Source organism: Ailuropoda melanoleuca, chromosome 18, assembly GCF_002007445.2.
Source record: "Ailuropoda melanoleuca isolate Jingjing chromosome 18, ASM200744v2, whole genome shotgun sequence".
In the NCBI taxonomy this organism is placed as follows: Eukaryota; Metazoa; Chordata; class Mammalia; order Carnivora; family Ursidae; genus Ailuropoda; species Ailuropoda melanoleuca.
In genome coordinates this window covers 22,778,743-22,794,191 of record NC_048235.1, presented here as the reverse complement: position 1 = coordinate 22,794,191, position 15,449 = coordinate 22,778,743, and the positions used below count along the sequence as shown (strand labels likewise).

Here is a 15,449-nt window from a genome sequence, read left to right as displayed (position 1 = left end):
GTGAGTTCGTGCTCTTCTCTGTCATTCCAGTCGCCGAGAGAGTGACCTGTTTACCTTGAAAACTTAGACGTGATCAAAACAGGCGAGCCTGCCGTGCCTTAGGGGATTGCGGGATGTGTTTCAGATGTCAACACCGGATAAATCAGAACTTAAGAGCTGCAGGGGACATGTTTAGTGTCTTAAAGGTGAAAATGAATTTGTATTTTCATGGAATACACGTGTATCTCTCCTTTTGGAAGCTACCACTTGGGAATTGGTTTTTAACTAGCAGGAGGCAGTGAACTAAGCTAACTTAAAACCAGAAAGTTTGTCAGAATATTTTTTAGGTGATCTGAAAGAACTTAACTGAAATAGTCAAAAGCTGACGACAAAAAAATACAGTTTAAGAAGTAATCTCAAAACGAGATGGTAGGATTTGCATATTTGCCATAGGTGTATGTCATGGTATTACCTGGGTTCTTTGTGGTAATATCGTTAAGCATACAAACGCTTTATGTAGAAAGAGGCTAAGGCTGTAAACATCTACGGGCAAAGCTTTATATCAGTTGGTATGCGTGAATCTTGAATGTATATTGAACATTTCGTGTGGGCAAAGAGCTAGAAAATATCTATATCGTTTTGAGGTTTAGGTTATTAAAAATTTTAAGGCAACGATTGACATTTAACTCCTCCTTTCAGCGGTTACATGTAATATCAGTCATGGGACTGATTAGCATATGGAATCCTTGACATTACTGTCTAATGAATGGTTAATTTGGTCTGAAGTTTAGAGAAGGGATAGGACTAGGTTTTTCTGTCCTTGATGCCTGAACGAAAATGCAGTGTAAAGGACTCTCCAGTGCTGGTGAAGGATCTTTAGAGGAGCTCAGAAGGGAGGATCATTTGAGAGGAATGAAAGTGACTCCCTGATGGCCACTGATTGCACGTAACTTCCTAAAGGAGACCCTTGACGAGTTGGAAAGCATCTCCTCACTAAGGAAGCCGGTTGCTCCAGGGGCTACTGCTTTATTAATGCATTTGGTCAGATTTGAGAAGGGAGCTCTCTATAGGCTCTTCTTTTAATTCGAAAGAAAGCCTATCTCTAGAAAGGTTCAATTGCTGTAATGATGTTCTTTGGAAATAATTTGTCCTTTTGTGTGTGTGTTAATATATCCAAATCACCAAGGTAGTTCAAGGTTGTAATAAAGTTTTACTTAGCGGCAGGATATGGAATTAATACTATGCATGGTTAATTCTGTTTGCAAATGGGAGAGGCAGAGGTGCTTTCCCAATCAAGCCTCAGTCTCTGTTTATGTGAGTTTTCTAAAGCCAAATCTTACTGGGGGTTAAGAGGACACCAAAGAAGGTATTAATGCTTAGAGTATTTTTGGCAGGTGGCTATGGGAATACTTATTAGGCATGTCACTGTAAATAATTCTTATGCATCTTTAGAGAACTAATATCCAAAATTTGAAAAACATTATGATGAAAGCTCTATCCCTGCTTTGAAGAAGGCACAAAGGACCAGACCAGCTTGGCGATATACAGGACCTTAATGTTGAGAGAAACATGCAACTAAGTCTTTGTGTTTACCGCACAGTGATGTTCTGATGTGTATTTTAAATAGAAATTGAGTCAAGCTCTCTTTGTGATTTAGCTCTTGGTATGATGCATTGTTGAAGCTGTCAGCACTCGTCTGGGCAATCTTACCTTTCTACTTACAGGTAAATAAGAAAGCGTGCTGAGAAAACTGGCACGAAAGTATTAAGATGCTGCAGGAATTTATTTAAGAACAGATTGGCGATGCCTGGGTGGCTCAGTCAGTTAAGCTGCCGACCCTTAAGTTTCTGTTCAGGTCATGATCTCTCGGTTATGAGATCGAGCCCTGGGTAGGGCTCCACACTCAGCAGGGAGTCTGCTTGAAGATTCTCTCCCTCTGTCCCTCCCCTGACTCACAGTCTCTCTAAATCAATCAATTAATCTATTAAAAAAAAAAAAGGACCAGACTGGAGAAATAAAAATGGAGCCTATTTCTGGTCTTGTTTGGTCCCTGGAAGGTCTGCAAGTTATATATGCCCTACTGTATGTCCTTCAGCTTTTGTGATTTTCTTCTCTTGATGTCATAAGAGAGTACATAGCCTCAAGCCCCTAGCTGAGAGGTATCCAGAAGGAGTTGACATCATTCACTTTGGGTACTTACTTCCCATCCAGGCAAACTTCTAACCACTCAAGAGAAGGAATTTAGAGTCTGCACTGGGTCACCTGAAGTGAATCCCATCTCTGAGCCTTTTCCTCACCAGTGAAGTGGCCATCACGAGACTTCCCGATGTGGCTGTGAGAAGCACATGGAATACTCTGTCTCTAACACCGAGTATGGTGTCAGCACATTGTGAGCAGTCTCCTGGGGGCTATGGAGGGGTTGCTGTGTAGTCGACAGTAGCACTGAATGTTCGGGTAAATGGATCATTCTCCTGTCCTCGTACACTTAGTATGCTCTCAGAGTATACACTAGACTCCTAGGAGTTAGTGTCTCTTGGGAGCTAGAGGCTCACCCCGTCAAACCTGCATATCCTCCCCCCTGAAGCAGGCCTCTGGCTTATCGCGGGTTAAAGAAGTTACCTGTGGTGGGTTTTTTTTGGAAATGATGATGAGATGGTAAGGGGAGGGAGAGATGACTGAGTGAAATTCTGAAATAGAATTTAAACGTGTAATTGGCTTGTTTCTGTTAATGCCATTAGAAGTGTGGCCCTCATAAAATGATAACAATTCCTAGTTTCCCCAGGGGCAGTTATGTATTTTGCAATGGGGTATCTGGACTTTGGGGATGAAGCAGCAATAACATTCCCTCAGTTTCTCAATTGTTCAGCATTGCCTAGGCACCTAAGCCACCACGCTAAGCCTTCAGGCAGCGATAGCAAGAAACGCAGACCTAGCACCCGTGGAACACGTGCCTGCTGGTCATACAGAGGCGAACATGTAATTATCCTTGTGCTCAGTGCGAGGCAGGAAAAACGTCAAGGGCAGAAAGGGAATGTGACTGAGGATGGGAGGGATGTCAGGAATGCTTGCTTGCGGTAGTGGTGTTGGGATTGTGAAGGAAGGTTCTTTCTCGGGGAAGAAAGAGCCTTTAATATGTAAGGAACAGCCCCTGCAGAGACTCTGCACAAGCAGGTGCCATAGGGCCAGGCCGGGGAGAGGGCGGGTATCTTTGAAGAAGGGGCAATGTTATGAATGAGGCTGGAACCGTAGGCCTCTGCTGTGAGACACATTTTCTTTCCTAGCAAGGTTTACAGTCTCGGTAGAACTCTTAATTGTTCTGTGTAAACATCTTACCTTAGGCTTTCAAACTACTCTACTGAATTATAAAAAGGAGATTTACAATCATTTTTTTAAGCTGATCAGAACCAAACCTAGTTGACTAGTTTGTCAGCTCTCTGCATTACCAAGCATCTGACTTTAAAACCACTGGGATTCATTTCTTTTTTAAAAATCTAATAGATTTCTGTTTAATATACCTATTTTTCATATTTCCAGCCATCCTATTTACGTATATACAAATTTATTTGTCCTATATATGTATACGGGAGACCTGGAAATATACAAAATATGTATATCGATCCAGTTTGAATCTGTATATCTGTTCAAGAGCTGTCGGGACTGATTGGCTCGCATTTCGCCCATGGGACGCCGTCCTAGTGTGGATGTGAGAAGCCTGAGCCCGGCTCTGAGAAGCTGCGACGTGGGCCTGCCGGGCGGTAGCAGTGTGCATCTTGGTGGATTGCTCTCCAACACCATCCTGGCAAGCTCAGCGAAGAATTTGGCACCGGATTCTCTTCACCATATGCGTGGCTTTATTCACTGTTATTCCGTTCCCTTTTTTCCTCCTTCTCTCCCTCCTTTATCATTTTTTCCTTCCTATTTCTTTTTCTCTCTCTCTAGGAGCCCCCATCATTATTTCTTAGCCTTTATAATTATGCTCTGGCTTTAACCTCAGGCCCTACAGTGTTGGCTTCATTTGGGTAGTCCTGGATGGTATGGCCCTTGACCTTCTTCCTGTTCTTCATGGATAACCATAGGTGTCAGATGGACACAAACTTTTTCCTTCTTGCACTTCTCCCCAGGCAGCAGACCTGCTGCCTTGTGCCCTGAATGCCCTCATCTCTCCCTTCTTCCCTGGATCAGGGAGGCCGCGGATAACAGAAACTATCCTAGCTCCTGGAAGCAGAAAGGGGTTTCATATGGGAAGAAGGCGCTCACAATAATGTTGGAAGAAAAGGTTGCCACTGAAAGGAGAGAAGAGGATCCAGGCTGAGCTCTAGGGGTGACACCCAGGCAGCACAGCTGAACTGGGCCCCCTGGGGCTGCTGCCATCATTGCCACGGTGTGGAGGCTGGGAATCAGGGCCACCACGGGAGCTGCTGACAATCAAGAGGGCAGTGATCAGAGAAGCTGCTCCAAAGTGCCATCCAGCCAGGGCGCAGTGACTGAACATAGCTGCCAACAACGAACACAAACTAGCAGACTTCTCTTTTTTATATACCCTCTCCCTCCCTTCTCACCTGAGTCTTCTCAAGGAGAGCTTGACTGTGCCCAGAACCCTAGCTGCAAGGAACTCTGGGAAATGTAGTTTACACCTTTCCAGCCTCTGGGATGGAGGAATGCACCCTTGAAGTAGATGGGAAAGAATGCGGAGTGACACCCCCATCGCGTCCTACATATATCTAAAACATATTTCATCAGAGCCTGAGCTAGCATATTTCATTCAAAGCAGGTAGATGATATATTGTAAGAATCCAAAAAGGATCCAGTTGCTAACCAATTTCCATTTCAAACAGATGGATATTATAGTCATTGCAGTCGAAATTGCTGGAAAAAGCATCAAGCAAATAAATAACTAAAAATTACCAAGCACCTACCTCTGCGTGTGGTTGTGTTTGAATGTGAAATAATTTACCTTTGTTTTGATTTAGTAATCCAAATCAAATACCAGGAGAATTGATTTCTGAAAAAGTCCTCCCCACCAAAGTCCCAGATAGCCTACGTTTAATGCATAGCAATACAAAGGAAGAAGGCAGTGTCTGATAAGAGATAGCTCCTGGCAGGCTGGCTCTTTCAGTAGATGTTATCTATGTATCTGTGTTTCTACCGAAATCTTTCTTTAATCTATAACGTGAATGGTGCTTTTTTTCTTTTTTTAAGGATTACAAAGATAGAAATGACCTGTTAATTAGAGATTAAAACAGGAGTATGGACTCTAATCACTTACTTCATACCCTGGTGCTTGTCAGATTCTGTCTTTGCAAGCTGTTAAGTAAATATGATTGCATCTCTACTATCGTTACGTAATAAATGATCATTTATCGGCATCAGAAATTCCATTAGTGCCTCTAGGAATGCATCTTGATTATTGAATGAAGTCATTTTATATTTGCCTCTGATATTTAGAGCTAGAAAATGAGAGCAGAGTAGCTGGAACAAATGGAGTAACTTAGTGAATTTGTCAGTCTATGACATATATCTATTTTTAATTGATTTTTATGTCTCAAAAGGCGACACTCCATTCAGATATCTTCTGTGGTAGGTGATGAAAGCCTTTAAATGCAGATTTACAAATGCTGCCTGGGGTAAACCACACTATAATAGGAATGTGTTCTTTCAAGTCCAGGGGTGACTCCAAGACTTTAGCCACTTCACCCCAAGCTACCAGAACTGAACATAGTGCTTTTGCAGGTTCAAGACAAACCCACTGTCTTCCTTCCTGAGCCCCCTCCTAAGCCCCACTTACCATGTATTCTCAGGAGGGAACTGTTGGAATCTAATATTACACTATTACTTGATTAATTGTAAGGGAAAATAAATAGTATTAATCCATGTTACAGTAACACATGATGATCTCTGATTCCCCCTTCCCACAGTTTTTCTCTTTCATTCATATTTGAGTAAACATTCATGAGAAAAACCTGGATTTCCTTCCCACCGGGTCATAAGGGGGATGAGTTCTTACCTTGGGCTACATGGAGCTTGTTTGCAGATTAAGTTGTAGGACACACTCCTTTTATGGATTGAAAATCAAAATCTCTCAATTTTCCAAGTGTGTTATAAAGTAGGAGAACATCCAAATCTGAACTCACTCCCTGGTTAGATCATTGACGGGCTAAACTGAAGCAGGAGGTGGGGAGAGAAAGCATGGCTTTTTGGCTTATTTCTTAACGCAAAATTTGAGGACAATCCAGCAAGACTAGTATTTGAACATCATTGAATGACTGTTTTAGTTACCTACTCAAGATGTGGATGGTAAGAACCTCTTTTGTACCAGGACTGGTGCTGGGTGCTAAATGGCTCTGCCTCTGAGAGACTGATACTCTGGGGGAGACAGTAATAAAGGCTTATGGTGGGTAAGTCAGATACATTTCTGACTTCAAGGAATATCTACTGATATTTTTAACAACAGCAAAACAACAAAAAGGCAGCCAAGACTGGTAAAAAAAAAATGTCAACTGTCTTGGACTGGGCTTTTTATCTGCTCCCTTTAACCTACAGAAACTGAAGTGAGCTTGTCACAAGTCAGAGGGTTTTAGCATTTAAAGAAATAATGAGTTTGTAAGAAAAGAGGACTGCTTTTGAATCTTTAGTTAACATTCAGAAACTAGTCTGTTATCTTAATTTTTTAAAAAGATTTTGTTTATTTAAGAGGGAGAATGCACAAGAAAGCATGAGCAGGGGAGAGGGAGAAGCAGACTCCCCACTGAGCAGGGAGTCTGGATGTGGATGCAGGGCTCGATCCCAGGACCCTGGGATCTTGACCTGAGCTGAAGGCATCCGCTTAACCAGTTGAGCCACCTAGGCTCTCCAGAAGGTAGTCTTTTATCTTTAAAAAATGTTAAGGTGGCAGCAAGGAAAGGGGGACTCAGTCCTATCCAGTACTTACATCCTATGACCACAAGAAATGGAATTCAATTCCCAAAATGGGCTTGGAAGTAGATTTTCTCCCAGAGCCTCTGGATGACAGCTCGGCCTGGCCACTATCTTGATTTTAGCTTTGTCATATCCTAAGCAGGAAACTCAGCCATGTTGTTCCAAACTTTGGACCTACAGAACTGTGAGCTAATAAATGGGTGTCGTTTTAAGTTTAAAACAAAAAACAAAAAACTAGAACCCATAACATTCTATAGGACATCGAATTTATAATTAGAGTAACTTGAGAAAATGGAGGCACATTCTGAATGTTAAGACATCTGCAAATAGAAAATGTCAATGCAATGATTTATGCAATTATGAAACAGATCGAGGGCGACCAGAATGATGTGTTGTTCAATCTGGGATACTTTTAAAAGTGAAAGGGGCACTATTAATGATTGCCCCAGGAAAAGAGGCAGAAATGGGGACTGAGGCCAGCAAACCAGGATTTATGGTCACCCAAGATTAAGGTGCTGGTTGTGTAATCTTATTGCATTAGCTGCAATATTGATTTCTTGAAAAGTGCAGTAAGTATATACATAAAACTTAGATTTAAACCGTTTGAAGTCCACAGCTCAGTAGCATTAAGTATATTCGTACTGTTGTGCAGCCATCATCATTCACCTCCAGAAGTTTTATCATCTTGCCTTGCTGAAACTGTACCTATTAAACAGTAAGTCCCCGTTCAGCTCTCCCCTTCGCTCCTGGCAACCACCCTTCTACTTCCTGTCTCTGAGTTTGACTACTCTAGGTACGTTGCATTAGTGGAGTAATAAACTATCTGTCCTTTTGTGACTGGCTTATTTCACTTAGCATAATGTCCTCAGGTTTGATCTATGCTGTAGCTTGTATCAGAGTTTCCTTTCTTTTTAATGATGACTATTTTTCTACCGTGTGTATTTCCGCATTTTGTTCATCTACTCATTCGTAGATGGACCTTGAGTTGCCTGCACCTTTGGCTATTGTGAATAACACCGCCTTGAACGTGGGTGTGCAAACATCTCTGCGAGCCCTTTCTTGCCATCCTTTCGGGCATATACCCACAATATTGGTTTTTAAATGAAGAAATTAAAGATAGAGGGAAAAGAACATTCTTTTCCTTTCCAGGATCTTTCTGGTCATACTTCTTCAGTATAGTACTCTGTCAGACTGAAAGTCTGGCTATGCCTCTACGGAATTCATCAGAAAAATCAGTCGTTGCAGATAATTTAAAGCGACAGCCTGCTGAAAAAAACACCCTGGGGTTCAAATTCCATCTGCACATAAGAAAAGAAGCTAGTTTTTCATCTCCGCTACCATGATGCATTGATCACGGATGTTTCTAAGTGAAAAGGGCTGGCATTTAGAACATCAGAATCTGAGTCAAGTGAATGACCTTCAGCAGCATAAAGAACCAGGAAATCACCAGCATGGACTGACCAGCAGGAGGCTCCAGGTGACCTAGAACATCTTTGTAACACAGGCGACCATGAACTTCCTGGAAACAGGCAACAGAACCAACTGCCATCTGTTGATTTGGAAGCTGAGATAAAAGACAGGCTACAGGGGAATGTGGACCTTCCAAATACTGAGAAAAATGTCTTTCTCTTGGCTGTAGAAGTAGATAGGAGAAAGTCAATCTCAAGAGCATTGGTACATCTGATCTCAACTTAGATAATCCCTTCATGGAAATGGGAGCATCAAAGTATAACTCTTCATCTGAAATTTTAAGCACTTTCATTTCCACCAGGGATTTATAGACCCGGAAAGGAATGTTGACAGGTCTGGAACAAACAAGGAATTGCCACATTTCCCTCCCTAAGTCTCTGTGGCAGATGTCAGCCCTCTCTGGAGTCAATAAAGAAACTAATTCATCTGTAACTGCAGCCTTGAGGGAACTTGATAAACTTTTGATCATCAGTAAGAGCCAAGCTTCAGCAAATACACCTGCAGAGGTTAATCTGCCAATCAGAAACGGTAGCCGAGAGCCCAACAGGTACTAAGGAGCTTTGAGAAAAACAGACCCGAAGTGCGTACCTTACAGCTTTCCAGAATGAACAGTGCCCACAATTCTGTTTTCACCAGACTGCACCTGTATCAGTGGGGACTGAAATGCTAACAGGCAAGTCCACATGAAAACCTGCACACGGATATTTATAATGTAAACACCCCCCAAATTGCAAATAACCGACATGTCTTTCAGTAGGTGAACAGATAATCTGTGGTATATCCGTACAATAGAATCATCTTCGATGATGAAAATATCTATTAAGCCATGAAAAGACATGAAGGAATCTTAAATAAATATTGCTCAGTAAAAGAAACCAGTCTGAAAAGGCTAAATACCGTATATTTCCAAATATAGGACATTCTGGAGAGTGCAGTATACGAGTCTGGATTGAGACAGTAAAAAGGCCAGAGATTGCCAGGTATTTGGGGCGGGGGTAGAAGATCAATAATGGGGGACAGAGGACTTTCAGGGCAATGAAACTATTCTGAATGATACTGTAATTATGGACATGAGACATCTTATATTTGACAAAACCCATAGAACAGTACAAGAGTGAACCCTAATATGAACTATTGACATTTGTTAAGAATGACAGTTTTAACCAATGTTGCACAGCAATGCAAGATGTTGGTTAAAAATTGCATAAACCGTGTCTTAAAAAAAATGAATACACTACTTTACCTGGTGCTAGGGTAGAAGATGTAGAAAATGTCACCTGCAGGGGTCCGGGTGGTCGTATGTCAAGTGCAGGGAACGGGGCTCCAAGTCAATGAAGCGAATAAATGAGAGTGGTGCCTGTCTCTATTCCCAGCTGGAGCATCTAACCAGCTACGCTGTACCTTGGGTCCAGACTGTTCACCCAAGCTCTTAGCAGGTGCGGGAGACGCACGCAGTCAGACTTCTGAGCAAACTACTTCCTTTCCTTATCAGTCCAAGACTTGGATCTGGGCGCACAGAATCCACCCACACCCCCCACACACCTGAAACCAGAGAAGATGCGGGGCCTGAAGCGGCCCAGCCGTTCCCCAGGCCCCGCCCACTGCCTGCCATCAAGTTTTCCCACTGCGGACCCTGCTGGGACTCTCCCTGGGGGCTCTCCTCTGCGGGAAGCTCTGGAGCCCTAGAAATGCAGACCTAGCTCTTTCTGGTTTTTCTCGCAAGGAATGCTGTCGCTCCTACAGAGCTCTGTTCAAGTGGGCTAGGCCATACAGCTCAGGAAAGCTATACAGACACACATGCACACCCAGATGTATGCAGGATGTGTAGAAAGCTGCAAGCAGAATGTTGAGCTGGATATGTTTAGGTTTTTTGTGGTTTTTTCCCCCAAAGTAATTTATGATCTTTTGTCTGATAATCTGTCCTACTTGTGACAATCTGAGCCTTTTGAAACATACTGGCAGTCTGTGCATCCAGAAGCTTTTAATTCCCATTGAGATGATATATTCTGGCATAAAACTGATGGTTTTATGTGCAGCATACCACCTTACAATGGTCGTGAATCTTTGAAACGCAGAAACTACTAGAAATCCCACCGCTTGTGCTGGCTCTCTGTGCTGTAGGCTAGGTAGGCCCTGTTGACTCAGCTGTCCGCTTGTAAACTTTCAACCACACGGTTTGGTGTTTTGAATGAGTCCCGGTGCTCTGGGTATTATGATTCATCCATGAAAACAGGACATCAAAGAATACTTGGCCAATAAAACAATGGAGGAAAAACTATGTTCTGTTTTGACGCGGGAATTTTTATTGTAGGTGAATAGTCATCACGAAAGCATTTCTACAGGCTATGGAACACTGTACAACAGCTGCTTTAGCCAAAGCTGGGACCGAGTACCTCCGGTTTTCCTTGATCCGTTTATTTAAACTGGACCACAGTGTGGTTTGCTGGGGCTCTGGGCTTATAGAAGCGGTACATGTGGATTCTAGTCCGTAGTCCTCAAGAAGCTTATATAGTTTTCTTTTCTTTAGTAGTTGGCTCTCAGGTATTTATGAGTGGCACCAATGGCATTAGTTTGCACCTACTATGACATAGAACTTAAACCTCTTCCCACACAGCTGACGTCGGCCCCACCTGGGCACGCCGCTCTTCCCTCGGCCCTTGGGCCCCGCACCCACCGCCTCTCTGCCTTGCTCAGCATCGGGGTCCTGCACTTGGGCAGCGTGTTAGCTGGGCGAGGCTTCCTGCTTGCTGGTTGGCCAACGGCTTCAGGAAGGGTACATTCTGGGCCGTGTCCGTCCCAGAGCTGCCAGCAGAGTGGCCAGCCCGTGCAATTTAACTGCAGTTTTCCTCAAAACCCTGATGTTGCTATAAAAACTAGTGTTTGAAGCCTACGGCAGGAAAACCAGAGGGACTGCTGAGACAGAGTGGTGTTCGAGAGCGGACGGGCTGCAGTGGGTTGAGAGAGGGATGAAGGACAAGGAAGTATGCAGGGCCTGTGGACCCCTCTTAGAAAGGAGGAAAAGGGGGATCTAAAGCTAGCGGGCGGATGCAGGGGCTGAGAATGGCTTGTACTGGTGTGTGGTTTTCTGTTCCTGTCTCAGGAGAGAAGAGGGAGTCATTGGGAGAGAGGCTGCAGATGGAGAGAAAGGACTGGCCAAAGGCCAGGAAAGATGAGGTCAACAGAGATGCTAGCCTTTGACAGGCATCTGACAGTCCCGGGGAGGAAAAGGGTGTACGAGACCTGGGGTGGCAAGAAGGGAGACTGAAGGAATTTGCATTTTCTTAGCAAAGTAGGAGCAGAGTTAGCCTGATAAAGCACTGTTCGGTCAACATCTCAGGCTTTCTGAGTTTTATAACTCTTTGCCCATTTTTGGCTCTGGTTTTCTCACGCATGAGCGCTGCTGCATCTCATTTTCTAACAGTGTAGGAGGCCATAAAACAGAGATCGGCTGACTGAAGCAGACTGTTGGCCTTTCTGAGGAAAAAGCTGTGTTAAAAAACTCCAGTCGTTACTGTCATCTTCGTGATTTGTGTTCTTTAAAAACTATTTTTCTAAAATACCATATTTCAACTTTTTTTCTTAACATTTCATGTTTTAACATCACGGGAATTGGGGTATATCTTACAGTTTTATGGCATAGCATCAACTTTCTTGGCATAGTAATTGTGCATGTTACAAAACAGACCATGTCTTAGGATGGGCAACCAGAACAGAAGAGCACAGACCAGCTTAGACAGTTGATTATTTATTTTCTCACAGTTCTGGAGGCTGGAAGTCCCAGATGAAGGTGACAGCCAATCAGGTTTCTGGGAAGAGCTCTCTTCCTGGCTTGCAGATGGCCACTTTCTTGCGGGGCCCTCACATGACCTTTCCTCTGTGTGCACGCGGAGAGAGAGTTCTCCCGTGTCCTTGCTTGGATTTGTTTTTTTAAGTAGGCTCCACACCCAATGTGGGGCTTGAACTCATGACCTCAAGGTTAAGAGGTGCATGCTCTACTGAGCAGGCCAGGTGCCCCTCTGGTGTCTTTTCTTCTAAGGACATTATTAAGGACCCCACCCTTATGACTTCTTTTAACCTTATAAGCCCCAGCTTCAAATACAGCCATATTGGGAGTTAGAACTTCAACATACGGATTTTGGGGGAGACACACACATTCAGGCCATGAAGATGGCGTCCTAGATTCCATTAAGTTCTAGCCGGTCATCACCAACAAAACCTTCATCAGCCATAGGAGCTTCAGGTTGAATCTTTGATCTTACTTATTTTTGATTTTTAATTTAGAATCAGAACTCTTGTATTTGTTTTTTTAAAGGAGATTATGATGAAGCCCTGTGAAGTTTAAAGAATGGTATTTATAATTTGAAATTAGAAATAATAGGCTGTGTATCCTTACAGGCTTATCTCTGAAGAGATAACACAGTTATGAAATGGGGTATGAAAACCGAAAAAAATTAAACTTTCCAAAACAGTCTGGTTTATTCTGGGCACAGACTTAATAACTCCCGCTGCTAGAAGAAGTACAATTTACTGCCACAGCAAAGCTTAAAATGTCAAACATATTCTTACAAAATACAATGCACGCTGCCTGCAAATTAGACCATTCTTTTAGCTGGCGTATTTCCTACATCCGCGCAGCTTTCATAATTGTGGCACTTAGAATGGAAAGCCTGTGTGTGGGATGCAGGCATTCGAAGCCCACCACTGCACCAGTTGTCGTAGGTAGTAAGCAGGTATGGGTTGCTGCGGACCATGGAAGGAACTGCAAGAGCCAAGCTATTCCGAGCTCAGTATAAAGGAAACAGAACTGGCACCCAAGTGAACAAAGCAAGGAGATGGTGTCAGGGAGCTCGGGTTACAAAGCACAAGGCTGCCAATCAGAAGGCCAGGACCCAGGGACTTGGCAGGAGGTCCCAGGGGCTGCCAGCCCTTTCCAGCATCCAGCTCAGGGACGGACTCAGAACCCAGAAGGCATGAGAGCGGGCAGTACAGATGTCACCAAATTGGTTGATCCAAAACTGACCCCTCTGATGACCCAAAAGTCTTTTCTTCCTATTTTAGGTAGGATTTCAAGAGATGTCATTGCCCGATTTCTGTTAGGCCGAGTAAAAGACAGAGTGAAAAGTGCCACCAGCAGGGGAGGACAGAAAAGGTGAAGAAGTACTCGAAACCTCATGGCACTCGGTGTAGACACAGACACGCTATTAAGCCCCAGAGAGTATCACTCTTGTCTAATACTTTGTCTGACTTGGCTCCTATGTTACCAGTGTAAAAATAGGTCATTTATAGGCTATTTAGAAAGACATCAAAAGTATGTGTATTATGTTCGAAAGATTTCCATAAAAGTCATTAAAATAAATACCTTGATCAACCTCAGCTATTTTTAATTTTAAATTATGTGGCATAGGTTTTTATTAAAATTCATCTAAATTGGAGCCCAGCACATATTGATTTGGCATAGGACTTCTCAGACTCATACAGGAGACGGATGGCACATGCTAATCCCATCCACCACCGTCCCAGAGTAGGAACAAAATGGGGCAGAAGCTCAGAGTGACCCTGGCTTCTGGGACATTCGATCAGGGGAGTCAGGCCCTCGGAGATGCACTGAGCCTGTTTGTTCAGAAGTTGGGCACAGTGGGGAGGTGCACGGTGGAGGGCTAAAAGCTTCATTTCCCCAAATCACAGGAGCAAGAAATAGAGGTCACAATATGTTCATGACCTTGTTTCCATTTTACAGTGTCCCTTTTGATGTTATGTTATGAGAACATAATCCTCATATGATACGAAGGCATTTTAGGATGACGTAACATTCCTCGTCAGTACAAACACCAATGGCTGATACTCCAGATGTACGGGAGGTTTAAGTCAGAAAATTCTAGGTAGTGTGAACATGAACTTTTCTACAGTACCTGAAAAATTGGATTGAGAAGCAGGAATGTTTGGTGGGTTCCATGTTCAAGCACTGGTTCCCTCTAGGATTCTGTGTAAACCATTTCCTGTATTTGTTTTCTCTCTGAAATGATCATCTAAAGATAACGTGCAGTGCCCTGAAGTCTTTGATCAGTTAAATTAAATACTAGTATCTTGGGCCCAAGCATATGTAAAAATCCACCCAAAGTCTCAGAACAAATGTAATCCATAATGGGACAGGGCAGAGGCCGAGCTCGGTCTTGACCTCAGGACGTTGGGGCTTCAAAGTCACGTTCTCGACTCCTGCTCTCCCCACCACTTGCACGCAGACTGCAGCTCATCAGACCACAGTGAGGTCACAGAGACAATGATAATGATGACGTGCTCACCCCAGAGGCTTTTCCTGTGGTAGAATTGACATTAAAATGACTTTCTCCTATTAGCATTTGACCCATGTAGATTATTTTAAACTTTTCTTCACTAATGCACGATACCCAAGTGTATTCCTTTCTAATGAAAGCTGCCCTTAAACATCGGTAATTTCCAGGGAAGGCAAAGCCTCCCGAGTTTTCCACTTTTCTTGTTAATTAAGTATCGAAGCTGTCACTCTCCTAGGAGGATTACAATCACTAATCCACTTAGAATGCCAGCAGAGCGTTACATAGTTTTCAGAACACAGTCTTAATTCCAAAAAGTGATTGTCAATACGAAAGTAGTAACTGGGATGAAGCAATGCACGAGTTTTGAATTTGTTTGAAGCATTGTGACAAGTCGTCATACAGGCTGAAGGACCTTGTAATACAGCTTCTAAAAAAAGACAGGGATAACGATGAATTTCTACTTTAAATGAGATGCTCCCCAAATCACAAAGACATACACACACGAAGAGACTATAAAGGTCTGCAGAGATAGGTGACTGTCCTGGGACGCTGCGAGTTTGATGAAGATGAGGGTGGGAAGGGGACCACAATGGGCACTTCCCTGATTTCTGTTCCTTTAATCTAGAAAGCCACAGGCTTGCTCTTTGGAATTTTCCTTTCATAAGCATTAATCGTTTAGCAATTTCTGATTTATTTGTCCTAGAGAGCTACTATAGCTTCTAATGAACTACCAAAATCTCTTCATGTTCTCCACTCCAAAGTGTGAATTTTGATGGAATGCAATCAGATTAAGAG

General features: G+C 43.2%; 1 protein-coding gene across 4 annotated transcripts in view; it reads left to right on the top strand.

Moving 5' to 3' along the window:
• The window catches only part of TRMT9B (tRNA methyltransferase 9B (putative)), a 54,412-nt gene that overhangs the window by 792 nt on the left and 38,171 nt on the right, over positions 1 to 15,449 (top strand). Inside the window, exons 1-3 of one of the 4 annotated variants that reach the window (XR_004621971.1) lie at positions 64 to 185; positions 1,637 to 1,703; positions 2,191 to 5,213. The exons of 2 other annotated variants lie outside the window; for them this stretch is intronic. The gene's annotated coding sequence lies outside the window, so the exon portion shown is untranslated. Of the gene's footprint in view, positions 1 to 63; positions 186 to 1,636; positions 1,704 to 2,190; positions 5,214 to 15,449 lie in introns of those variants that run through there. One more of the 4 variants, XM_034647693.1, reaches the window with a different exon arrangement.